This window comes from Chiloscyllium punctatum, chromosome 49, assembly GCF_047496795.1.
Source record: "Chiloscyllium punctatum isolate Juve2018m chromosome 49, sChiPun1.3, whole genome shotgun sequence".
Taxonomy (NCBI): Eukaryota; Metazoa; Chordata; class Chondrichthyes; order Orectolobiformes; family Hemiscylliidae; genus Chiloscyllium; species Chiloscyllium punctatum.
In genome coordinates this window covers 39572863-39599224 of record NC_092787.1, presented here as the reverse complement: position 1 = coordinate 39599224, position 26362 = coordinate 39572863, and the positions used below count along the sequence as shown (strand labels likewise).

At 42.4% G+C, this 26362-nt stretch overlaps 1 protein-coding gene across 4 annotated transcripts in view; it reads left to right on the top strand.

Moving 5' to 3' along the window:
* Positions 1 to 26362, top strand: part of LOC140469609 (tubulin beta-4B chain-like) — a 62471-nt gene that overhangs the window by 1928 nt on the left and 34181 nt on the right. For 2 of the 4 annotated variants that reach the window (XR_011956172.1, XR_011956171.1), the window contains exon 2: positions 9500 to 9972. The exons of the other annotated variants lie outside the window; for them this stretch is intronic. The gene's annotated coding sequence lies outside the window, so the exon portion shown is untranslated. Of the gene's footprint in view, positions 1 to 9499; positions 9973 to 26362 lie in introns of those variants that run through there. 4 annotated transcript variants of the gene reach the window in all.

The following is a 26362-nucleotide window of genomic DNA, read 5'->3' as shown; positions in this document are numbered from 1 at the left end:
CATGTAGGTTGTCTCTTGGTGACAACACCCAGCTCAAGCTCACCACCACCTCTCTTGACTCCTCTACTGTCACTAATTTATTGCATTGTTTGTCTGACATCCAGCAGTGAATGTACAGAAATTTTCTTTCTTCCAGAGCTGCCATAAACATGTTCCTTGGCTTAAAAACTCCATCCCTTTCTCTAGCGACTGTCAGAGGTTGACGCACCCTGTTCACAATCTTTATGTTGGAGTTGGCCCTGAGATGACCCTCTGATATATAAGCACCATTGCTAAGATTTATTTTCCAGTTGGCAACTTCTGCGGACTCTGCATGCCTCAATTTGTCTGTGAAAACCTTCATTTATATTCTTGCCTCTAAATTTCACTCTTTCCAAAGGCAAGTTGGCCTAAGGTTTAGAAGCATCCTCCCATATTTTGGCCTCTAAACCTTGGGTCAACCAAAATTCTTCTGCCTGCTTCCTTAATCACCCAAGTCCCATTGGCCAATGGTTTTAAAATTACCTTGTTTTTAGATCCCTTCCCTTCTTTTATTTATAATGTCCTCCAACCGTATGTCCTTTGGTTGCCTTAGTTTTACTGGACAATAGGGCTGCTCTATCATTAGAGAGAGATGACTGGTGGTGGTTTAACCTGAGGGTCACCATACCTCAGACAAGCAAAGAGGTTGAGCTGGATGGACCTTCACAATAACCTCAGCCAGGACAGGAATTGAACCCATGCTGTTAGCATTGCTCTGTAGTGCAAACTAGCAATCTTGCCAAATTGAGCTAACCAACCTCCTTGATAAATGTGCCCTCATTCAATTTGGACCTCTTTAAAATCTGTGATTTTAATCACTCCACCATTGCTGACTGTGACATTAGCTGTGATTTTCAGTGCCCTGAATCCCAGAACCTTGCTGTATATTGTTTTGTCTTTTTTGTAAGATGCTCCTCTTGCATTGGGGTAATTCAGAAAAGATTTATTCGATTGACTCCTGGGAGAGTCTGTCATTTTGTGATGGAAGATTGGGTGTGGATTCACTCGAGACTATTATAGAAACATGAGGGAGCTTGACAGGTTGATACTGAATTGAACGTTACCCTTGTGGGGGAATAAACTTTGGACCATAGGTTCAGGAAAACAATGCATCAATTTAAGATGCATATAATGGAGGAATTTCTCTCCTTGGGGTCATCAATCTTTGGAATTTTGTACCTCAGAAGCTGTGGAGACTGAGATAGACTTTTTATTTTGACTATAGGGGAGTCCAGAGTTATGGGGAACAGGAGGGAAAGTGATGTTGAGGCCATGTTGAATTTAGTAATTCTATGCTGTTTTTAAATTCTGTCTAATATTCTGAACTTCAACTTATCTTTGTAGAATTATCTGTCTTTTCTTGCGTTTGATACTATCTTTGATTTTCTTTTAGTTAGCTATGGTTGGTAGGTCGTTAAAATTAGAATTGTTCTTGTTTTTTGGAATATGTGTGTTCTACACTTTCTGGAATAATCCCTTAAAATGTGAGCTACTTCATCTTTATTGACCTATCTCTTAAGCTAACTTGCTAGTTCAGCTTTTATGCCCTCATTAATCTTGTTTAAATTCAAAATAGTATCTTGGACTCTCACTTTTGTCCCTTAAATGGTGTATAAAATTCACTCATTATGATCCCTGAGGTGCTTTCACTTTGAGGTCAGCAATTATTCCTACCTCATTGGTCAAAACCAGGTCTATTACATGTTAGTCTAGAAATTGTCCCAAAAATCATTCAATGAATTACCCCTTTCGAATGCTTTTCCCATCATAGTTACCAAAGAGCCAGGGGTAAAGAGGGATAATTTTTTTTTGTTTTAAATGCATAGAGTTCTAATCTGGAATGCCCCATCTAGTGAGGTGACAGTAGCAAATTCAACAGTGAATTTCAATGGGATACTGGGTTCACACACTAAAACAAAACATAGCATAATGTTTCAGTCAATAAAATTTCCCATGTTAATTTCTTACCCTTTTCAGAAGCTCCAATGATTTATTTGTTGATACCCTGATTTGCCATTGGCTCCTAGTAGGGAGCCTCTCCACAACTCCCACAAGTGACCTGTTGCCATTATCGTTCCCTATCTTGTCTACAGGTCACTTCTATTTCCTAGTTTCCTGAATTTAGCTTGTCCCTCTCTGGTGTACTAAAGCCATCTTTAATTAACAGAGACACTTGTCCATTATTTCCTAGCTTTCTGTCCTTCCTAAATGCTTTGTATTCACATTCCAGTCTCGGTCATCCTGTAGCCACGTCTCAGTAATGGCTACAAGATCAGACTTGTGAATCTTACTTTGTGCTACTAGTTCATCTATTTTATTTTGAATGCTAGGTGCATTCAAATATGATGTCTGAAGTTTCCTCCTTTTATTACTTTTGTAACCTCTAGTCTTATGTTGATTTGCTCTGAAGATTTCAATACTGTGATGATTTTAACGTCTGGTGGAGTAGCTTTAAGGAGCCGTACTTTGATTTCCGTTCCTTTTACATAGCGTTTGTATTTATATTCCCTTTGAACAAGCTGTTTTTACATCTCCCCTACTGCCTTTTTGTTAGATTTTGCTTTGATGTTTCTGTAAAATGCCTTTGGATGTTCGAAAACATTTAAAGGTGTTCTTGTTTAGTTTGGAGCTGGTTGGTGAGGAAAGTTCCAGGAGAATATCATTGCCCTATGCTTCTTTGCTTGGCATTTTTTTACTGTCCTGATCCAGAAGTATGTGATTTTGCAGAGCAACACTGAGAATTGTACCGCACAGGAGATCATTGTGCTATCTCTTAGCAATATCAATCCAATTTGCCAATATCCCCTTTTCTCCATTATTCTATGTTTTGTTTTAGTGTGTGAACCCAGTATCCCATTGAAAGTCACTGTTGAATTTGCTACTGTCATCCCACTAGATGGGGCATTCCAGATTACAACTTCCTGCATTTAGAACAAAAAAAATTCTTCCTCTTTACCCCTGGCTCTTTGGTAATTATAAATAATACAATATACAGCACAGGGACAGACCCTACGGCCAACCAAGTCTGTGCTGATTCCTACTCTTTATTTAGACCCGTTACTTATTGCCCATACAATGTTTCTATCTCTCTGTTTGCCTTCCATTCATTTGTCTATCAAGATAGATCTTAAATGTTGCTAACGTGCCTGCTTCCATAACCTTCACTGACAGTGAGTTCCAGGCATTCCCCCACTTCGCTCCTAAACTTTCCTCCTATCACCTTGAATCTGTGCCTTCTTGAAATTGATATTTCTATTCTAGGATAATGCCTCTGACTTTCTACCCTATCTATGCTACTCATAATTTTATAAGCCTCTCTCAAGCAGCCCCTCAGCTTCTGTCTTTCCATTGCATTTATCTGACTTAAATTCAATCTGCCATTTCTGTGCCCAAATCTGCAAACTATCTATATCCCACTTTATCCTTAGACAAACCTCCTCACTGTCTGCAACTCCACAAATTTTGGTGGCATCTGCAAATTTGCTCATCAGACACCTACATTTTTCGTCCAGATCGTTTATATAACGAACAATTAAGGTCCCAGTGGAACAAACCTTGCAGAACACCAGTAGTTACTGATCTCCATTCTAAAAAGCACCCTTCCACCACTACTGTCTGTGTTCTATGACCAAGCCAGTTCTGTATCCATCTATTCAGTACACCCCGGATCCATGAGACTCTACCTTTTGTACCAGCCTGTTATAAGGTACCTTATCAAATGTCTTACTAAGTCCATGTCGACAACATCCACTGCCCTTTCCTCATCAATCATTGAGTTTTTTGGAGGAGGCGACAACAATCAGGTTGGTGAGCATGACCGTCCCTGCACAAATCCATGTTGCCTATCATGAACAAGTCCATACACCTCCAAATGTGAATGAATCCTGTCTCTCAGCAACTTCTTCACTAACTTCCCGATCATTGATATTGGGCTCACTGACCTGTATTTACCCAGATTACCTCTTCTTAAACAAAGGAACAACATTCTCCATTCTCCAGTCCTCTGGAACCTTGCCTGAGGCCAAAGAGGATGCAAAGTTATCTGTTAAGGTCCCAGCTATTACCTCCTGTGCCTCTCTCAGAATCCTGGGATGGATCTTGGCTGACCCTGGGGACTTGTCTGCTTCAGTGCATTCCATCCTGTTAACCAAGGACATTTCATGGCCCCTTTTAGTCTTCCTAACTCCCCATTTGAGTTCCTTCCTACTTCCTCTATGTTCTTCAAGGTCTTCATCTGTTTTAAGTTGCCTAGGCCTTAGAAATGCTTACTTTTCTTTTTGACTAAACTAACAACTTCCCTTGCAATCCAAAGTTCCCGAATCCTGTCATTCCAGTCCTTCATTTTCACGGTGCCTTAATCAGCTGGTCTTTAAAAGGCTTCCACATGTCAGATGTGGATTAACCCTCAAACAGGAACATTCTCCAATTCTCACCTATTTCGGTTCTTGTTAGCCTTCCCCCGATTTACCTTATAGGTATCTGAAGAATTCTGGAATTATGCTCACCATTCGAGCCATAGAGAATGCTAGAGTTCAAGGTCTATAAGTTCCTGTGAGGGTGAAGGGCAAGGTAGGCAGGAACAGGGAACCCTGGATGACAAAAGAAATTGAGAGTTTGACCAGAAAAAAAGGAGGCGTGGCTCTGGTACAGGCAGCTGGGATCAAGGAAATCCCTGCAGGTTTATACAGGCTACAGGAGTTTACTGAAGAAAGAAATCTGGGCACAAAATAGTCTTAGCTGGGAAGATTAGGGTGAATCCAAAGAGGTTCTTTAAGTATAATAAAGGAAAAAGAGTAACTAGAGAGAGAACAGGACCCTTCAAGGACCAAAGTACATGTAGAACTGCTGGAAATGGGTGAGGTCTTCAATGAGTATTTCTCCTCTGTTTACTGTGGAGAAAGATGTGAAGACTTGAGAACTTGGGGAAGTTAGTGGTGATATCTTGGGAATAGTCCATATCTCAGTAGAGGAGATGTTGGACGTATTAGAATGTATGAAGGTGGATAAATCTCCTGGTTCTTGCATATATCTGGTCAAGACCCTGCAAGAGGCTAGAGAAGAAATTGCGGGGCCTCTGGCAGATACTTTTGCATCATCATTCGCCATGGTGAGGTCAATGTTAAGCCTTTGTTCAAGAAGGGCTGCAAAGAAAAACCGGAGAACTATAGACCAGCAAGCTTAACATCTGTGGTGGATAAGTTACTTGAGAAATTCTGAGAGATAAGATACAGAGTGGAACCTCGATAATCCGATTTTTGAATAATTGGTATTCAGATAATCTGAAGGAGATCTTGAGGTCCTGATAGAAACATTATGTCAAAGGCATGTTTCCAACAGTGATCGTGTCTTTTGTTGCAGTAATTAAACAGGCACCCTCTCCAAATGACCGACCTCTGCCCATCCTCTCTCTCTCCCCACACTTTCCCTGGAGTTCTACAGAGGGGTATACCCTAACCCACTCCGTGCTTCCCAGGAATAATCTCTCCAACATTGTCCTGTGCAGGGCAAATGTGGAACCTGTCAAAAATTTGCAGTAAAAAGTTGTGTGTGTGGCTGTGTGCTATTTGGAGACTTACCCCACAAAGGCAGCTGCAGTAGCAGCAGTCTTGTTGGTGTGCAGTCCAGCTGCCCCAGAGAGAGGCGGGGGGGAGGGGGGGGGGGAGCGGGAGTGGACGGGGTGGCGGCAGGGGATGTGTTAGGGGCAGGGGGCTTGTTTGGACCACACTGGAGGAGGGGTTGGGGGCAGGGGATCACACGCTTTGTGCTTGGGGGGTTGGGGGGTGGTGTTGGACTGAGTTGGGCGGTGCTGGATGGGGTGGGGCAGGGGGGCGGTGATGGGGGCAGGGCCTCGCACACTGTATGCTGCTGCAGTCTCCTGAACGGGGAGCAGAATTTAAAACTCCGAGCCCCAGGGGAAAGGCATTTAATCGATTTTCTGAATAATCGATTAACCGAACGAAATAGTGCCTGCCCAGCTCATTCAGATAATCAAGTTTCCACTGTACATGCATTTGGAAAGACAGGGTTTGATTAGGAGTAGTCAGCATGACTTTGTGCTTGGGAGATCATACCTCATTGATTTGTTAGAGTTCTGTGATGAAGTGACCAGGAAGGTCGATGAGAGCAAGGTGGGAGATGTAAGGTCTTTGATAAGGTCCACGTGGGAGGCTGCTCTGGAAGGTTAGATCACATGGAATCCTGGGGAGCTGGCAAATTAGATACATAATTGGCTTGAATGGTAGGAAGCAGGGGTAATAGTGGAAGGATGCTTGTCTGACTGGAGGCCTGTGACTAGGTGTGTTCCTCAGGTCATTACTGGACCCATAGCTGTTTGCTATCTATATCAATGATTTGAATGAAAATGTCCAAGGTATGATTAGTAAGTTTGCTGATGACACTAAAATAGGCGGTATCATGGACAGTGAGGAAGGTTATCAGAAATTGCAGCAGGACCTTGATCAGCTGGGGAAGTGGGCTGGGAAATGGCAAATGGATTTCAATATAGATAAATATGAGGTCTTGCATTTTGGAAAGTCAAATCAAGGTAGGAGTTTCATGGTGAATGGTAGGGCCTTAAGGAATGTTGTGGAATAGAAGGACCTTTGAGTTCAGATGCACAGTTCTCTGGAAGTGGCGTCACAGGTAGATAGGGCAGTAAAGAAGGCTTTTGGCACACTGGCCTTCATCAGTCAGGGCACTGAGTACAGAAGTTGGCAAGTTATGCTGCAGTTGTAGATGACGTTGTTGAGGCTGCATTTGGAGTTTTGCATTCAGTTTTGGTCACCTTGCTATAGGAAAGATGTTATTAAACTGGAAAGAGTGTAGAAGAAATTTACAAGGATGTTGCCAGGACTTGAGGGTCTGAGTTATAGGGAAACGTTGGAAGAGCTAGAAGTTTAGAACACGGAAGGGTGAGGGGTGGTCATCTAGAAATGTACAAGATCATGAGAGGCCTGGATAGGGTGAATGCACTGTCTTTTTCCCAGTGTTGGAGACCATCAGTATAAGGTTAGAGACGAAAGAATAAAAGGGAACCTTAGGGGCAATTTCTTTACACAGAGGGTGGGTACACATATGGAATGAGCTGCCAGCAAAAGTGGTTAAGGTGGGTATATTAATGACACTTAAGGGCATTTGGACATATACATAGATCAGGAAGGTTTAGAAGGATATGGGCCAAGTGCAGGGAAATGAGGTTAGCATGGATGGAGATTTTGGTTGGCATGAATCCGTTTAGGCTGAATGCCCTGTCTCCATTTTGTAGGACTCTGTGAGGTATTGCATTTTGGTAAAACAAACAAGGGCAGACCTCTTACAGTTAAAAGTAGGGCATTGGGTAGTGTGGTAGAACAGAAACACCTTGGGGTTCAGATACAAAATTCTTTGAAGTTTGCATCACATATAGATAGGATGGAGTCAAGTTAGGTAAAGGGGCAATACAAAGAGATCTGGGTGTTCTTGTACACCAGTCAATGAGGGCAAGTATGCAGGTACAGCAGGTAGTGAAGAAAGCTAATAGCATGCTGGCCTTCATAACAAGAGGGATTGAGTATAGAAGCAAAGAGGTTCTTCTGAAGCTATACAGGGCCGTGGTGAAACCGCACCTGGAGTACTGTGTGCAGTTCTGGTCTCCAAATTTGAGGAAAGACATTCTGGCTATTGAGGGAGTGCAGCGTAGGTTCACCTTTTGGTTTCTTTGTTTTTCATTATTCTCTGTGGTTGATTGGCCAGCACAGTCCTCTCTTGATTGACCAATTCAACATCCAACCAGCTACCAATCCTTGAGCATGAACCACATTTCAGTGTTAGCCTCTCTGTAGTGTTCTGAGAGCAGTACTTAAGCTGCATTATCTTTCCAGGTCAGTTCCCAACAGCAAACCTGTCTTTTATATTTTCCTTTATTAAAAAAAAGGAGTTGCTGTTCAAAGTTCAGTTCTCAACTGCAACTCTCAACTCCAAACCAAAAGAAAAACAAAGACCATCTCAACAGTAAGGAAATGTCAACATGAATGTAGGAAAGGGAAATGATGTTTGATAAATCTGTTTGAGCTTTTGAGGATAATACTTGCATGAGAAATGAAGGAGAGCTAATGGATTTGGATTTTCAGAAGGATTTGACAAGGTTTAACATGGGAGGTTAGTACCCAACATTAGAACACCTAGCTAGGATTGCAACAATCTACTGGAATGGGTTGACAATTAACTGTCATAAAAGAGTAAGATTAACTAGGTCATTGTGAAGAAGGCAGGCTGAAACTGGGTGTTACCTAAAGGGATCAATGCTGGAGCCACAACTGTTCAGTGATTTGGAAATAGGTTCCAGATGTAATATTTCCAAATTTGCTGATGACAAAAGTAGGTGGGAATGAGAGTTGTGAGGAAGATACAAGGATGTTACAAATGGTCATTGCCAGGCTAAGGAAATTGGCAAGAACATGGCAGATTGGAGTGTAATGTGAACAAGTGAAGTTTTTCACTTTAGAAGAAATGCAAGGCAGAATATAAATGATGAGAGGTGGTAAATGGACCTGGTGAGCTTGTACATGAGTCACTAAGAGCAGTGCAGCAAGCAATTAGAAAGGCATGGTATATTGGCCTTCATTGGAAGGAATTTGAGGACAAAAATAAAGAAACTATTGAGAGTATTGTGTATAGTTTTGATCTCCTTACCTAAGTAGTGGTATTTGGCAAAGAGGGAATGTGACGGAGGTTCACCAGCTGATCCCTGGGATGGTGGTACAGGTTGTTCTCCTATAATGCATGTTTTGTCAATGCAGTTTGGCTGTAACATGATTGGTGAAATGGAGAATGATTTTTTAAAACGCGAACTCCTGCTGGCTATTATGCAATTCCATCCCTGGTTACCTTAAGACCACTCAAGGTGTTTACTTCAGGTCAAGTAAAAGAGGTTGGATGACAGGGCAAATTCTTCCTGACCTGATTGTTGATGTTTTTGAGGATATTTTTAGAAATTATTGCTCGAGGAAATGTCTGTGTTTCAAGATTCTCCTCATTCTGGACAATGCACCAAGCCATCCTCCCACCATTGGTGAACTTTCTGAAAACATCAAAGTGCTATTTCTACCTCTGAACACAACCTCTCTCATTCAACCCATGTACCAGAATGCAATAGCAGCTTTTAAAGCTTATTATTTAAGGTGCACAGTCAGGAAGTTGATTGCAGCTACTGAGGGAGCTAATGAGAACAGTGTTCTTCAATTTTGGAAGAGTTCTAACATTAAGAATGCTATTAACATCATTGTGGAGGCCTGGGATGATGTCAGTAAGGCCTGGGATGATGTCAGTAAGGCCTACTTGCATGCAATTTGGTGGAAGCTTCTCCCAGATTTTCTTCATGATTTTAAAGGCGTTGAACCATCAGAGGAGCTTCCAACAATCAAAGAACATTGTGTCGCTCTTGCAAAGCAAGCTGGATTTGTACAAGTTGAGACTGATCTATAACAACTTGTTGCTGCAGGGGGAATTAAAGCTCAAGATGAAGATGAAGTAGGCCAGGATGCAGCACCACGAGAAATTTCCACTTCTGCTTTGTCTTTTATCTTGAGGGAAGTTGAAGCAGTTGCAGCTCTTAGAAGACAATGACTACAATGCAGAGTGCAGCAGGATAGCAGTTCCTGGCAGAATGTCTTACACCCTATGAACAGCTTCTTCATGAAAGAAGAAAGATGGCAAAGCAGCAAACACTGGTTCCCTTTTTTAAGCCAACCTGCAAGAAACAGTCTTGAGGACAATAAACCACAGCCATCCACCTCTGCACTAAATATTTTCTTTTATCGTAACCCTGAATCCAGAACTGCACCTGAAAGTATTGATGATGCTGATGATAACCCTCAGCCCCTGTCTTAATACAGCACTGTAACTCAGCAAACTCAGAAACCCCTTACAATAAATTTAATATTATTTCATTAAAATATATACTATTAATATTTACTTAGACTGTGCTATCATTTGTGTTTGGCTAACTACTATTTTTGGTTTGATTTTTACTGATATGGTTAGGGGATGACCCACCAAAACTTTTTCCCATAGGCCCTGTTATTTCTATTGCGCGATTTTCTATACACGAGGTTGCTCGAGAACACAACTACTGCGTAATACAAGAACAGAAGGAGGAGTGGTCTTTCTGGAACGCTGACAGGGGAGTGGAGGGAAATATATCGGCACGGGCGGCACGGTGGCACAGTGGTTAGCACTGCTGCCTCGCAGCGCCGGAGACCCGGGTTCAATTCCCGCCTCAGGCGACTAACTGTGTGGTGTTTGCACGTTCTCCCCGTGTCTGCGTGGGTTTCCTCCGGGTGCTCCGGTTTCCTCCCACAGTCCAAAGATGTGCAGGTCAGGTGAATTGGCCATGCTAAATTGCCCGTAGTGTTAGGTAAGGGGTAGATGTAGATGCAGATGTAGGGGTATGGGTGGGTTACGCTTCGGCGGGGCGGTGTGGACTTGTTGGGCCGAAGGGCCTGTTTCCACACTGTAAGTAATCTAATCTAATCTAATCTAATATCCTTGGTGGTGGGGTCTGTTTGGAGGATGACGAAGGATGATACAATATATCTGGAGGTTGGTGGGGTGGTAGGTGAGGACCAGTGGGGTTCTGTCCTGGTGGCAATTGGAGGGACGGGGTTCAAGGGCGGAGGAGTGGGAAGTGGAGGAGATGTGGTGGAGAGCATCGTCAACCACGTCTGAGGGGAAATTGCAGACTTTGAAGAAGGAGGCCATCTGGGTTGTTCGGTATTGGAATTGATCCTCCTGGAAGCAGATGCGGCGGAGGCAAAGAATTGGGAATATGGGATGGCGTTTTTACAGGGGGCAGGGTGGGAGGAGGTGTAATCTAGGTAGCTGTGGCAGCCTACTTGCAGATCGTTTCAGAGAACACCTCTGGGGCACCAACCAACCCAACCGCCCTGTGGCTGAACACTTTAACTCCCTTCCCACTCCGCCAAGGACATGCAGGTCCTTGGCCTCCTCCATCGCCAGACCATGGCAACACGATGCCTGGAGGAAAAGCGTCTCATCTTCCGCCTTGGAACCCTCCAACCACAAGGGATGAATGCAAGTTTCTCCAGCTTCCTCATTTCCCCTCCCCTCACCTTATCTCAGTCCCAACCCTCGGACTCAGCACCGCCTTCTTGACCTGCAATCTTCTTCCTGACCTGTCCGCCCCCACCCCCTCTCCGGCCTATCACCCTCACCTTAACCTCCTTCCACCTATCACATTCCCAACACCCCTCCCCCAAGTCCCTCCTCCCTACCTTTTATCTTAGCCTGCTTAGCACACCCTCCTCATGCCTGAATAAGAAGGGCTTATGCCCGAAATGTCGATTCTCCTGCTCCTTGGATGCTGCCTGACCTGCTGCGCTTCTCCAGCAGCACATTTTTCAGCTCTGATCTCCAGCATCTGCAGTCCTCACTTTCTCATAGATCGATATGGTTGCGTCAGTATCACTTTGCAATAAATATGCCTGCACGGGTTTGCTCTACTCATATGCAGGACAGGCATGAAGATGTATGCCATGGAAGTGAAATTTCTGCTCATGAAAAAAACAATGTTTAGGAGGTTCTTTAATGATGTGAAGTCTGAGATCCAGACAGCACCTTAAACTGGCAGCATACTTCTTAAAGAAAATTGTGCTTTCCATGTGGAAGATGCCACCTGAAGGACAACATGTAGATGGAGAGCCAACTTTCTAGGTTGTAAAGATAAACATTTTCTAGAGATACGTTGATTTTGTTAAGTAATGTAGATTAGATTCCCTACAGTGTGGAAACAGGCCCTCCGAAGAGTAACCCATCCAGACCCATTTCCCTCTGACTAATGCACCTAATACTATGGGCAATTTAGCATAGCCAATTCACCTGACCTGCACGTCTTTGGACTGTGAGAAGAAACCGATGCAGACATGGGGAGAATGTGCAAACTCCACACAGACAGTCGCCTGAGGCTGGAATCGAACTTGGGACCCTGGTGCTAACCACTGAGCCACCATGCCATAGTGAAACGATTCTGTTGATCTACATACAAGAATGGGGATGAAGTGCAAAAATGAGTCTGATCATATACTGAAGGGCTATTGTAAATAAAATGAGGAAGTAGTACCTTGGCTGGAGAAATAAGATTGAGCATCATTGAACAGTTGGGCTTGGAGAGAATAGATGGAAAAATAGGAGCGAAACCCCTGAATGGGTGCAGAAGAGATTTACCAGAATTGTTCCAGAGATTAGGAATGTTAGCAATGAGATTATTAGAGAAGCTTGGGTTATTTGCCTTACAGCTGAAAATGTGTTGCTGGAAAAGCACAGCAGGTCAGGCAGCATCCAAGGAGCAGGAGAATCGACGTTTTGGGCATGAGCCCTTCTTCAGGAAGGGCTCCTCCAGCATCTGCAGTCCTCACTTTCTCCTTATTTGCCTTACAGCAAAAGAGATCGAAGGGAGATTAATTTATAAAGGTGTACAACATTATGAGAGATTTGGATAAAATAGATTATTAAAAAAATATTCCAAGTAGCTGATGGTGTGTGGACGAGGGAAACTTAGAATTAAGATTTAAAGCACAAGATGGAAAGTGAGGTAAAAGTTTCGATGAAGTGAATGGGGATGGCTTTGAACTTTCTGCTGATGAGGATAGTGGAAATGGAGGCAATGATTAAACGTGCATAGCTAGGGACATAAAGGAATGGGACTGACTGGATTGCTGCAGAGATTTGGCACGGCCTTGATGTGCTGAATGGGTTACTCTGCAGTGATGACTCTGACTCTAAGCTGCAGCATGGCAGAAGTGAATGCTAGATGGGTGGGAAGATAGTGTTAACGACACCTCTAAATATGGTCTCAAATGCTTTAAAACATTTGTAATCACTTTACACTTCGTGCAGGGGTAGGAGGTTTGAGCAGGCATTTTGTATGAGCCGTGAGATAGCTTTTCTCTCCAGAATGAAACTGAAGTATTAGGATTTGGCTGAGTATTATAATGAGTGCTGAGCTAAAAGTCTACCTTTTAAATGTATGAGGTGCATTATCCATTTACAATTCTTTAAATTTAATTAAGTGAGAGTGTAAGTATTTGTGTTGATTAGCAGTGGCAGGGGTATTGTGAGGGGTTAGGGAACATAGTGGCATCTTGGAGTTGAATTCAGAGAGGGGTTTTTTGTCTGGATGAGACTATTGGAATTTGTGGAGGAATTTGTTTTAGCTGGGACAGTGATTTCTGACAACTTCAATGTCTCTTTTGTTAGTGCATCATTTTAGGCAAAATATTAAATAAGTGATACATGAAAGTACCGTACTTTCATTCACAGGAACCTGTCCTATCTGAAAGAATATGTTTAAGCCTGGTCAATTTTTTTTTGCATGGGAGTCTGGGGAGCTTTCTCCATGGTGGCATCTTGATCAATCAATGGCACCATGTCTCATACGGTATAAATGGTGATTATTTGAAATTGGGCTTTCTTGTGTGACTCCTGATAAATGCAAGTCAAAAAGGATCATGTTTTGCCAACAAGATTCCTCAAAAGGGATTCAAAGGTCTCTGTTTGAACACATTGCCAATTATAATAATGGAAATGTGTTCATCCCTGGGGAAGAGGAAGTTACTGATCTTGTGGGAAGTGTTCAAGATGCAAGATTTTTATTTGAAAGATGGTGGTATTTTGATTGTGAGCCTTGGTTGATCAGTTTCCAAATAACAGATCTATTCACTATGTAAAATATGTTATTAAGGGTACGAGGATGAGCTGTGTGCAATTATTGGTTACAGAGCTGTTAGTTCAGTTTTCATGAGTGAAATGTTCATTTCCCCTTTTCCTGAAAATATGAGGAGCAAAATCAGGTGTTGATTATGAACATTTAGTTTTGCCTTCTCCAGTTTACTAGAAGATTAAAGTGCTGAACATCCAAAAGATATGAGAAAATTCTTCCTGAACTGCATAGTAAATCTGTATTTAATGATAAGGAAGTACCAAAAACCGTTCCTATTCCTTTCGTTTTGGAAGAGATATTCCAAAGATATCTATGTCTCAATTTCTAAGAGAAGTTAGGGAATTCTCTGTGATGGCTAAATCATCAACACTAAAAACAGTTTATGAGATCATACTCTTTTTCTGGGAGCTTGCTCAGTACAAATTCTTCTAAAGTCAATAAGGATGTGCTTATGAATATTGTTCCAATATGGACTTGCAAACAGATATTTGATAATATTCCATTTCACGTGTATGGCAATAGAGGGAACACAGAATTGGAGGGAACCTTTTGACTTGGTTGGAAATTATTTTGGAGATTGGGTAGTAGGAATGAAGGATAGTAACTCTGAATGACAAGTGGTCCCCAGGGATCTGTACTCACTTCTCAGTTTTTCATTCTTTATTAATAGATTTTGATAAAGAAATGGCTGTATTTCCAAATTTGCAAATGCAAAAATGAAATTGCTAAGGGAAAGGGACAGATTAAATATGGCCAAACCTGGACAACTGTGAGATCATTCATTTGAATCCAAAAAGAAAAATCTCTGAGTATCTTCTAATTCATTCAGTATGACAATGTGGAGATGATGATTTTAGAGTCCTAAGTATACCTCATTAAAAGTCAGTATATGAGATCATTAGTTGGGGTTGAAGTGTGATGAATTTGCTTGTGCCAGAAGTTCCATGTCTGAACACTCAGGACCCTGTATAATGTAGACAAAAGAAATTTGGATATATATTGCATCTTCTTCAGAAAAGGGGGCATGGAAAAGGCCAGTTTCTGCTGCATTCCCATGGCAACACCTTGACCAACCAGGATCTGCCTGCCTGGTCTGAGAATTAAGATTGACTGTTCTAGCTGCATCCCAATGCCAGTGATAGCCCTACCAAGCAGCATCCTGTTCTCATGCTAGATGAATGGTGTCCCTTTTTCAAGTCTGTTTTTTGCATCCTAGTTTTGATGAGTTCAACATTAAAAGCTCAACTTCCTGGATCCTTTTAGCAATTTAGACAGGAACAAAAAGCAATCAAAGCAATGGAGGATTAGCCTTTACCTCAAAAAGGCTGGAATAGAAAGCAGGTGTAATATTAGTTAATTCTTCAGTATCTTTGTCAGTTACTATATGAATTACTATACCCAACTTTGGACTAGGGACCTAAGGACGAACACACATTGGCATTACAGCAACTTCATTAGGATGATGATGATGATGTAGTTTAGAGGATTAAATTATGTGGACAGGTTTCATAAATGTAAAATCCTTGGAGTATTGGTGATTGAGAAGTGATCCAATCAAGATGTCTAAAATGTTAAAATAATTTCATGCAGAAAAAGCTACATTTCTGGAATTAAGAACAAAATAACAATCTAGTTACTATTGGATCAGACTAAAGGGAACTTCTGTTCACCATCAGTTTCTGAGCATGGAGGACTTGTTTTATGTAAGTTAGAGCAGAAAGAGTTACATATGTATGACGTTGAGAAATATTCCGACGTACAATAAGATCAAAGCTGGGAACTAAATATTCAAGCATATGAGTCTGTTGAGTCCTAAGATGAACCTGGAGGCTGAAGAATTAAACAGCAGGAGCTTTATTATAGAGGTGCTCACTCTATAATAAGGTGGTAAGGTTCAGGAAGTGTCTGCCCAAACGACTAATTGTCATCATTATGTCACACAATCGGACTCATGAAATGATATTCTGGATTAGTGGTGCTGGAAGAGCACAGCAGTTCAGGCAGCATCCAAGGAGCAGCGAAATCTATGTTTCGGGCAAAAGCCCTTCATCAGGAATAAAGGCAGTGAGCCTGAAGCGTGGAGAGATGCTGTCTGAAGGCTTTTGCCCGAAACGTCGATTTTGCTGCTCCTTGGATGCTGCCTGAACTGCTGTGCTCTTCCAGCACCACTAATCCAGAATCTGGTTTCCAGCATCTGCAGTCATTGTTTTTACCTCATGAAATGATAGTCCACCAAACTTACACACACAATATTCCTCCCTCTTCACATCCGAGGTTTCTGCAATGAAGAACGTCATAATATTTACAATCATATACGACAATTAGTGGGTAAGACCTTTGGGAGGATGTCGTTTCCTGTGTGGCTGTTGGCATACCTCAAACGTCTGTTTACTTTTCTCATGCACTTTAACCTCCTGGTGTTTTAGGTGCACCAGGATGATTATCTGTTGTCTTTTCCTGGGATGACTGAACCTCCAAACAATGTCATGGAAATGTGCCAACATTCTACATCAGAATATCATAAGAATTGGAGCAGGAGTATGTCATGGGTGTCACAGTGGTTAGCACTGCTATCTCACAGTGCCAGAGGCCCGGGTTCAATTCCCGCCTCGGGCAACTGTCTGTGTGGAGTTTGCACATTCTCCACGTATCTGCATGGGTTTCCTCCGGGTGCTCCGGTTTCCTCCCACAGTCCAAAAATGTGCAGGTTAGGTGAATTGGCCATGCTAAATTGCCCAAAGTTTTAGGTGAAGGGGTAAATGTAGGGAATGGGTCTGGGTGGGTTGCTCTTCGGAGGGTGGGTGTGGGCTTGTTGGGTCGAAGGGCCTGTTTCCACACTGTAAGTAATCTAATCTAATCAAAATTATGCCTGTTGAGTCAATTAGATCACAGTGAATCAAATAGCGATTAAAAGTCTAAATATATTTGAACAATAGCACAGCTTCCACTGCTTGCTAGTGCAGAAAATTGCAAAAATTAATGCCCCCGCGAGAAGAAATTTTTTGGAATCAATTTTTTATACATTCTTAAACTGTACCCTTCCCATTCTAGATTCCTCCATGAAGGGAAATATCCTTTTAGCATCTAGCTTATGAACTTCTTCAAAATATTATGTTTCACAGCTCAGCCTTCTAAATTCCCAATGTCTAGATCAGATCTGTTTCTCTTTTCTTACAAGGCAAACTCTAGATCCAAGAATCAGTCTAGTGAAAATTTTCAGAAGCTGTTTTCAATGCAAATATTTCCTTCCTTAAGCAAGGAGACTAAAAGTGTATGCATTACTCCAAGTGTGGTCTCACCAGTATCCTGCATAGTTGTAGGAAAACCTGTCTACTTTTACATTCAATCTCTTTGCAATAAGGACTACTACAGGATTCAATTTTTCTTCCCCATTACTTTGATTTGTGCACAGGGGCATTCTCTGAATTGCAGTATTCTGCACACGCTTTCCATTTAAATAATATTCTGCTTTAGTATTCCTCCAAAAAAGACAACCTCTAATTTTCCCAGTTTATACTCCTAAAACTTTTGCCCACCCACTTCATCTATCTCCATCCCTTTGCAGATTCTTTAGATCTTTCTCATACCTCACTTCCTTATCTATATTTGGATTATAACCAAATCCAACTAAATACCATTAGTCTCTTCATCTGAGTCATTTATATAGATTATAAAGTTTAACCTCACTCCAATACTAATGCCAGTGGCATTCCATGGTTAATATTTGGCAAGTTTAAAACGATCCACTGAATCAAAATGAGATTAATCAATCACTTAATTTGCTGCTGTTATTGCAATTCTGGGTGTGCGCAAAGAGATTACCAGGTCCGTTGTTATATTATACATGAAGATAGACCACATGACATTGGACCAGAAGGAGGCCTTCAGCCCATAGGGTCTGCTCTGTCTAAGTAAATGATTCCACAGGTTCACTACCCTCAGAAATAAAATCCTCCTCATCAGGCTTAAATGGATAACTACTTATTCTGAGATTATGCTGTTTGGTCGCGAACTCTCCCACAAGGGGAAACAACCTCTGCATCAACTGCTAACGAATCTCATTTGTTTCAATGAGGTTTCCAAACTTTCTTCTAAACTTCAATAAGCACAAGCCCAAGGTACTCAACCCCTCTTCAAAAGAAAATTTATCCAGACCTGGGATCAATCTAGTGAACCTTCTCTGGGTTGCCTCCAATGTCAATGTATCTTCCCTGAGATAAGATGATCAAAACTACTCATATTATTCCAGCTCTGATCTGACTGGTGCCTTGTATAGTTTTAAGCAGAATTCCTTGTTTATATACTCCATTCCCTTTGAAATAAAACCCTCCCTATTACCCACTGAATTTAGATGATAGCTTTTTATGATTCAGGTACCAGAACTTCCAAATCCCTTGGGTGCTGCGACATTCTGCAGTCTTTCCTTATTTAAAGTTAAAAATCACACTATTTGGAAGCACTAGTTTTCGGAGCGCCACTCCTTCATCAGGTGATTGTGGAGGTCCTTATTTAAATAATATTCAGCTGTTTTGTTCCTGCCAAAACACATTTCCTCACATTTTCTTCCATTATATTGTATTTGCCAAATTGTTGCCTACTCACTGAACCTGTCTATATTCCCTCTGACTCATTGTGTCATCCTTGCTACTTGCCTTCACATCTATATTTATGTGTCATCTGCAAACTTGAATGAGGGAAGAGAATATACTATTGCCAAGTCATTCTTTTTTAATCATTCATGCGACATGGGCATTACTGGCTAATCCAGTAAGTATATATAGCCCATTTCCTTTTTCACTTCTCTGTTGAACATTCTGTATCCAGCCTTGTTTTCAGATTAAAATCTGGAAACACTTTTATGTAACCTTCATCTGTTTCAGCTTTTTCTGTTGTGTACCATTCAAGAGCTCTGACCTTGTGTTGGTCTATCTTGCCGAAAATGTGTTGCTGGAAAAGCGCAGCAGGTCAGGCAGCATCCAAGGAACAGGAGAATTGATGTTTCGGGCATCAGCCCTTCTTCAGGTCTATCTTGCCCTCTTGTGATAACGTACCTTGACTGTACCTGAATCACTTTTTCTAAAAGCAGTCCATTATTCTGTTACAAACTTTTCTGCCAATCTTTGACTCCAGTTTAATAAAAACAAAATACTGCAGACACTGGAAATCTGAAACAACTATCAAGAATGATAAGAAACACAGCAGGTCTGGCAGACCATAAGAAAAATCAGCCTATTGCATCTGCTCCACCTTTCAGTCATGGTTGATCTGTTTATCAACCCCATTTTCCTGCTTTTTCTATGTAACCTTTGATCACCTTACCAGTAGGGGAGGCAATGGCCTAGTGGTATTATTGGTAGACGACTAATCAAGAAACTTGGCTAATATTCTAGGGACCTGGATTCAAATCCCACCATGGCTGATGGTAGACTTTGAATTTAATTAAGGGTCTAATATGACCATTGTCAATTGTCAGAAAAACCCATCTGGTTCACTAATGTCTGATGAATTGACTGTCTAACTTCAAATAGTGTTAATCTTGTTAATATTGATCTTGCTTTACACAGCTCCTGTGCAGTGTAATCTGTATGCTTCACCCTGTCTTATGATCTGTATGCCCTTGCTCACTGTGATCTGCCTGTACTGCTCGCAAACAAACCTTTTTAATGTACTTATTTACCTGTGAGTATAATAAATCAAAATCAAAGTTTATAACCTCACTGTGGGAAAAGATCTGCCACCCTGCCAACCCATAATAGGCCTACATAAGCAAAATTGGCCATACTGTACCAAAACACCCAGAATGCCTCAGCAGGGAGCAAGCAGGCTGACAAGCGAAACTAGACAGCATTTGCAGACAAGGGAATACGCTTCAAGCACCCACTAACAGTAACAGAGCATCACAGCTATCCCAAAGCCCCGAGGGCAGTTTCACAACCCAGCAATATCAAAGCCACACAGTGAACAGGTCAGACAGAGAGGCACCACTACTCCCAGAGCAAGACAATGGAATCACCTCACCACTTCAGAGGAGACATTAGCACCAACCTACAAAGAGGAATGGAGGCTCTGAACCCATCCATATTGTCAGGATGTTGCTTTCTATAGAGAATTAGGACATTCCTCCAATAATTGTTTTCATATTAGCATCATTGTAACTAGATTACTCCATTTCAAGATAGATTACATTTTCCCAATTTCTAATTAGCCTCATTGTACTGGATTATTATAAAAACTGTCTTCTTCCTCAGCTCGAGCAAGAGAAATTATCGAAAAGACAGAGAGGTGGGCAGAGGGGGTGGGGTTGCCTTGATAGTTAAGAACAAAATTAAATCTATGGTATTGAATGACATAGCGTCGGATGATGTGGAGTCTGTGTGGGTGGAATTGAGGAACCACAAAGGCAAAAAAACCATAATTGGAGTTGTGTATAGACCTCCTAACAGTGGTCAGGACCAGGGACGCAACATGTACCGGGAAATAGAGAAGGCATGTCAGAAAGGCAAGGTTACATTGATCATGGGAGACTTCAATATGCAGGTGGACTGGGTAAATAATGTTGCTAGTGGATCTAAAGAAAGGGAATTCATGGAATGCTTACAGGATGGCTTTTTGGAACAGCTTGTCATGGAGCCCACAAGAGAGCAGGCTATTCTGGACCTAGTGCTTTGCAATGAACCAGACTCTATAAAAGATCTTAAAGTAAAGGAACCCTTAGGAAGTAGCGACCATAATATGGTAGAGTTCAGTCTGGAGTTTGAAAGGGAGAAGGCAAAATCGGATGTAATGGTGTTACAGTTGAATAAAGGTAATTATGAGGGCATGAGAGAGGAACTGACTAAAATAGACTGGAAGCAGAGGCTAACCGGGAAGACAGTAGAGCAAAAATGGCAGGAGTTTGTAGGTATAATTGAGGACACTGTACAGAGGTTCATTCCCAAGAAAAGAAAGATTAACCGGGGAGGGATTAGACAACCTTGGCTGACAAAGGAAGTCAGGAAATGTATTAAAGAAAAAGAGAGATCCTATAAAGTGGCTAAGAACAATGGGAAATCAGAAGATTGGGAAGGATACAAAAGCAAACAGAGGATAACACAGAGTGTAATAAGAAATGAGAGGATCAAATATGAAGGTAGGCTAGCCAGTAATATTAGAAATAATAGTTAAAGTTTCTTTCAGTACATAAGAAACAAACGACAGGCAAAAGTAGACATTGGGCCACTTCAAACTGATGCAGGGAGCCTAGTGATGGGAGATAAGGAAATAGCAGGAGAACTTAACAAGTACTTTGCGTCAGTTTTCACAGTGGAAGACATGAGTAATATCCCAAAAATTAAAGGGTGCCACGGGGCTGAGTTGAGTATGGTTGCCATTACGAAAGACATAGTGCTAGAAAAGTTAAAAAGTCTTAAAATTGATAAATCTCCTGGCCCCGATGGGATACACCCTAGAGTTCTGAGAGAGGTGGCTGAGGAAATAGCAGAGGCATTGGTTGAGATCTTTCAAGAGTCACTGGAGTCAGGAAAGGTCCCGGATGATTGGAAGATGGCTGTAGTAATCCCCTTGTTCAAGAAAGGATCAAGGCAAAAGATGGAAAATTATAGGCCAATCAGCTTAACCTCGGTTGTTGGTAAAATTCTAGAATCGATCATTAAGGATGAGGTTTCTAAATTCTTGGAAGAGCAGAGTCTGATTAGAACAAGTCAACATGGATTTAGTAAAGGGAGGTCATGCCTGACAAACCTGTTGGAATTTTTTGAAGAGGTAACAAGTAGGTTAGACCAGGGAAACCCAGTGGATGTGGTCTATCTAGACTTTCAAAAGGCCTTTGATAAGGTGCCACACGGGAGGCTGCTGAGCAAGGTGAGGGCCCATGGTGTTCGAGGTGAGCTGCTGGGATGGATTGAGGATTGGCTGTCTAACAGAAGGCAGAGAGTTGAGATAAAAGGTTCTTTTTCAGAATGGCAGCCGGTGACGAGCGGTGTCCCGCAGGGTTCGGTGCTGGGCCACAGCTGTTCACATTATATATTAATGATTTGGATGAGGGAACCGGGGGCATTCTAGCGAAGTTTGCCGATGATACGAAGTTAGGTGGACAGGCAGGTAGTACTGAGGAAGTAGGGAGGCTACAGAAGGATCTAGATAGGTTGGGAGAGTGGTCCAGGAAATGGCTGATGGAATTTAACGTGAGCAAGTGCGAGGTCTTGCACTTTGGCAAAAAGAATAAAAGCATGGACTACTTTCTAAATGGTGAGAAAATTAATAAAGCCAAAGCACAAAGGGATCTGAGAGTGCTAGTCGAGGATTCTCTAAAGGTAAACATGCAGGTTGAGTCTGTGATTAAGAAAGCGAATGCAATGTTGTCTCTAATCTCAAGAGGGTTGGAATATAAAAGCAGAGATGTACTACTAAGACTTTATAAAGCTCTGGTTAGGTCCCATTGGAATACTGTGTCCAGTTTTGGTCCCCACACCTCAGGAAGGACATACTGGCACTGGAACGTGTCCAGCGGAGATTCACACGGATGATCCCTGGAATGACAGGTCTAGCATATGAGGAACGGCTGAGGATACTGGGATTGTATTCATTGGAGTTTAGAAGATTAAGGGGAGATCTAATAGAGACGTACAAAATAATACATGGCTTGGAAAAGGTGGATGCTAGGAAATTGTTTCTGTTAGGCGAGGAGACTAGGACCCGTGGACACAGCCTTAGAATTAGAGGGGGTCATTTCAGAACAGAAATGTGGAGACATTTCTTCAGCCAGAGAGTGGTGGGCCTGTGGAATTCATTGCCACGGAGTGCAGTGGAAGCCGGGACGCTAAATGTCTTCAAGGCCGAGATTGATAGATTCTTGTTGTCTAGAGGAATTAAGGGCTACGGGGAGAACACTCGTAAGTGGAGCTGGAATGCGCATCAGCCATGATTGAATGGCGGAGTGGACTCGATGGGCCGAATGGCCTTACTTCCACTCCTATGTCTTATGGTCTTAAATTCTGATCTACCTATGCAAACTGTCAGTTCTAGAGTCATAGAGATGTACAGCATGGAAACAGACCCTTCGGTCCAACCTGTCCATGCCGAACAAATATCCCAACCCAATCTAGTCCCACCTGCCAGCACCCGGCCCATATCCCTCCAAACCCTTCCTATTCATATATCCATCCAAATGCCTCTTAAATGCGCAATTGTACCAGCCTCCACCACATCCTCTGGCAGCTCATTCCATACACGTACCATCCTCTGGTGAAAAAGTTGCCCCTTTGGTCTCTTTTATATCTTTTCCCTCTCACCCTAAACCTATGCCTTCTAGTTCTGGACTCCCCGACCCCAGGGAAAAGACTTTGTCTATTTATCCTATCCATGCCCCTCATAATTTTGTAAACCTCTATAACGTCACCCCTCAGCCTCCAACGCTCCAGGGAAAACAGTCGCAGCCTGTTCAGCCTCTCCCTATAGCTCAAATCCTCCAACCCTGGCAACATCCTTGTAAACCTTTTCTGAACGCTCTCAAGTTTCACAACATCTTTCCAATAGGAAGGAGACCAGAATTGCATGCAACATTCCAACAGTGGCCTAACCAATGTCCTGTATAGCCGCAACATGACCTCCCAACTCCTGTACTCAATACTCTGACCGATAAAGGAAAGCATACCAAACGCCTTCTTCACTATCCTATCTACCTGCGACTCCACTTTCAAGGAGCTATGAACCTGCACTCCAAGGTCTCTTTGTTCACACTCCCTAGGACCTTACCATTAAGTGTATAAGTCCTGCTAAGATTTGCTTTCCCAAAATACAGCACTTCGCATTTAACTGAATTAAACTCCATCTGACACTTCTCAGCCCGTTGGCCCATCTGGTCCAGATCCTGTTGTAATCTGAGGTAACCCTCTTCGCTGTCCACTACGCCTCCAATTTTGGTGTCATCTGCAAACTTACTAACTGTACCTCTTACGCTTGCATCCAAAATTTTTATGTAAATGACAAAAAGTAGAGGCCCCAGCACCAATCCTTGTGGCACTCAACTGGTCACAGGCCTCCAGTCTGAAAAACAAGCCTCCGCCACTACCCTCTGTCTTCTACCTTTGAGCCAGTTCTGTATCCAAATGGCTAGTTCTCCCTGTATTCCATGAGATCTAACCTTGCTAATCAGTCTCCCATGGGGAACCTTGTCGAACGTCTTACTGAAGTCCATATAGATCACATCTACTGCTCTGCCCTCATCAATCTTCTTTGTTACTTCTTCAAAAAACTCAATCAAGTTTGTGAGACATGATTTGCCACGCACAAAGCCATGTTGACTATCCCTAATCAGTTAGGAGAAAGTGAGGACTGCAGATGCTGGAGATCATTCCTGAAGAAGGGCTTATGCTCGAAATGTTGATTCTCCTGCTTCTTGAATGCTGCCTGACCTGCTGCGCTTTTCCAGCAACACATTTTTCAGCTTTTTATCCCTAATCAGTCCTTGCCTTTCCAAATACATGTACATCCTGACCCTCAGGATTCCCTCCAACAACTTGCCCACCACCGAGGTCAGGCTCACCGGTCTATAGTTCCCTGACTTGTCTTTACTGCCCTTCTTAAACAGTGGCACCACGTTTGCCACCCTCCAGTCTTCCAACACCTCACCTGTGACTATCGATGATACAAATATCTCAGCAGGAGGCCCAGCAATCACTTCCCTAGCTTCCCACAGAGACCTCAGGTACACCTGATCAGGTCCTGGAGATTTATCCACCTTTAACCGTTTCAAGACATCCAGCACTTCCTCCTCTGTAATCTGGACATTTTGCAAGATGTCACCATCTATTTCCCTACAGTCTATATCTTCCATATCCTTTTCCACAGTAAATACTGATTCAAAATATTCATTTAGTGTCGCCCCCATTTTCTGTGGCTCCACACAAAGGCCGCCTTGCTGATCTTTGAGGGGCCCTATTCTCTCCCTAGTTACCCTTTTGTCTTTAATATATTTGGAAAAACCCTTTGGATTCTTCTTAATTCTATTTGCCAAAGCTATCTCATGTCCCCTTTTTGCACTCCTGATTTCCCTCTTAAGTATACTCCTACTTCCTTTGTACTCTAAGGATTCACTCAATCTATCCTGTCTACACCTGACATATGCTTCCTTCTTTTTCTTAACCAAAACCTCTATTTCTTTAGTCATCAAACATTCCCTATACCTAACAGCCTTCCCTTTCACCCTGACAGGAATATACTTCCTCTGGATTCTTGTTATCTCATTTCTGAAGGCTTCCCATTTTCCAGATGTCCCTTTACCTGCGAACGTCTGCCTCCAATCAGCTTTCGAAAGTTCTTGCCTAATACCATCAAAATTGGCCTTTCCCCAATTTAGAGCTTCAACTTTTAGATCTGGTCTATTCTTTTCCATCACGATTTTAAAACAAATAGAATTATGGTCGCTAGCCCCACAAAGTGCTCCCCCTCTGACACCTCAGTCACCTGCTCTGCCTTATTTCCCAAGAGTAGGTCAAGTTTTGCACCTTCTCTATAGGTTCATCCATGTATTGAATCAGAAAATTGTCTTGTACACACTGATGAAATTCCTCTCCATCTAAACTTTTAACACTATGGCAGTCCCAGTCGATGTTTGGAAAGTTAAAATCCACTACTATAACTACCCTATTATTCTTACAGATAGCTGAGATCTCCTTACAAGTTTGTTTCTCAATTTCCCTCTGACTATTAGAGGGTCTATAATACAATCCCAATAAGGTGATCATCCTTTCTTATTTCTCAGTCCCGCCCAAATAACTTCCCTGGATGTATTTCCAGGAATATCCTCCCTCAGCGCAGCTGTAATGCTATCCCTTGTCAAAAGTGCCACTCCCCCTCATCTCTTGCCTCCCTTTCTATCCTTCCTGGAGCATTTGTATCCTGGAACATGAAGCTGCCAGTCCTGCCCATCCCTGAGCCATGTTTGTGTAATTGCTCTGATATCCCAGTCCCATGTTCCTAACCATGCCCTGAGTTCATCTGCCTTCCCTGTTAGGTCCCTTGCATTGAAATAAATGCAGTTTAGTTTATTAGTCCTACCTTGTCCCTGCCTGCCCTGACTGTTTGACTCACTTCTGTTCTCAACTGTACCAGTCTCAGATTGATCTCTTTCCTCACTATCTCCCTGGGTCCCCCCCCCCCCCCCACCTTACTAGTTTAAATCCTCCCAAGCAGTTCTAGCAAATTTCTCTGCCAGTATATTAGTCCCCTTCCAATTTAGTTGCAATCTGTCCTTCTTGTACAGGTCACCTCTACCCCTAAAGAAATTCCAATGATCCAAAAATGTGAATCCTTCTCCCATACACCAGCTCCTCAGCCACGCATTCATCTGCTCTATCCTCCTATTCCTGCCCTCACTAGCTCGTAGCACTGGGAGTAATCCAGATATTACTATCCTTGAGGACCTCCTTTTTAAATTTCTGCCTAACTCTCGGTAATCTCCCTTCAGAGTCTCAACCTTTTCCCTTCCTATATCGTTGGTTCTAATGTGGACAATGACCTCTTGCTGCGCCCCCCCTCCCCCCCCCCCCCCGCCCCCGTGAGAACATTCTGAGACATCCTTGATCCTGGCACCAGGGAAACAACACACCATTCTGCATTTTCTCTGCT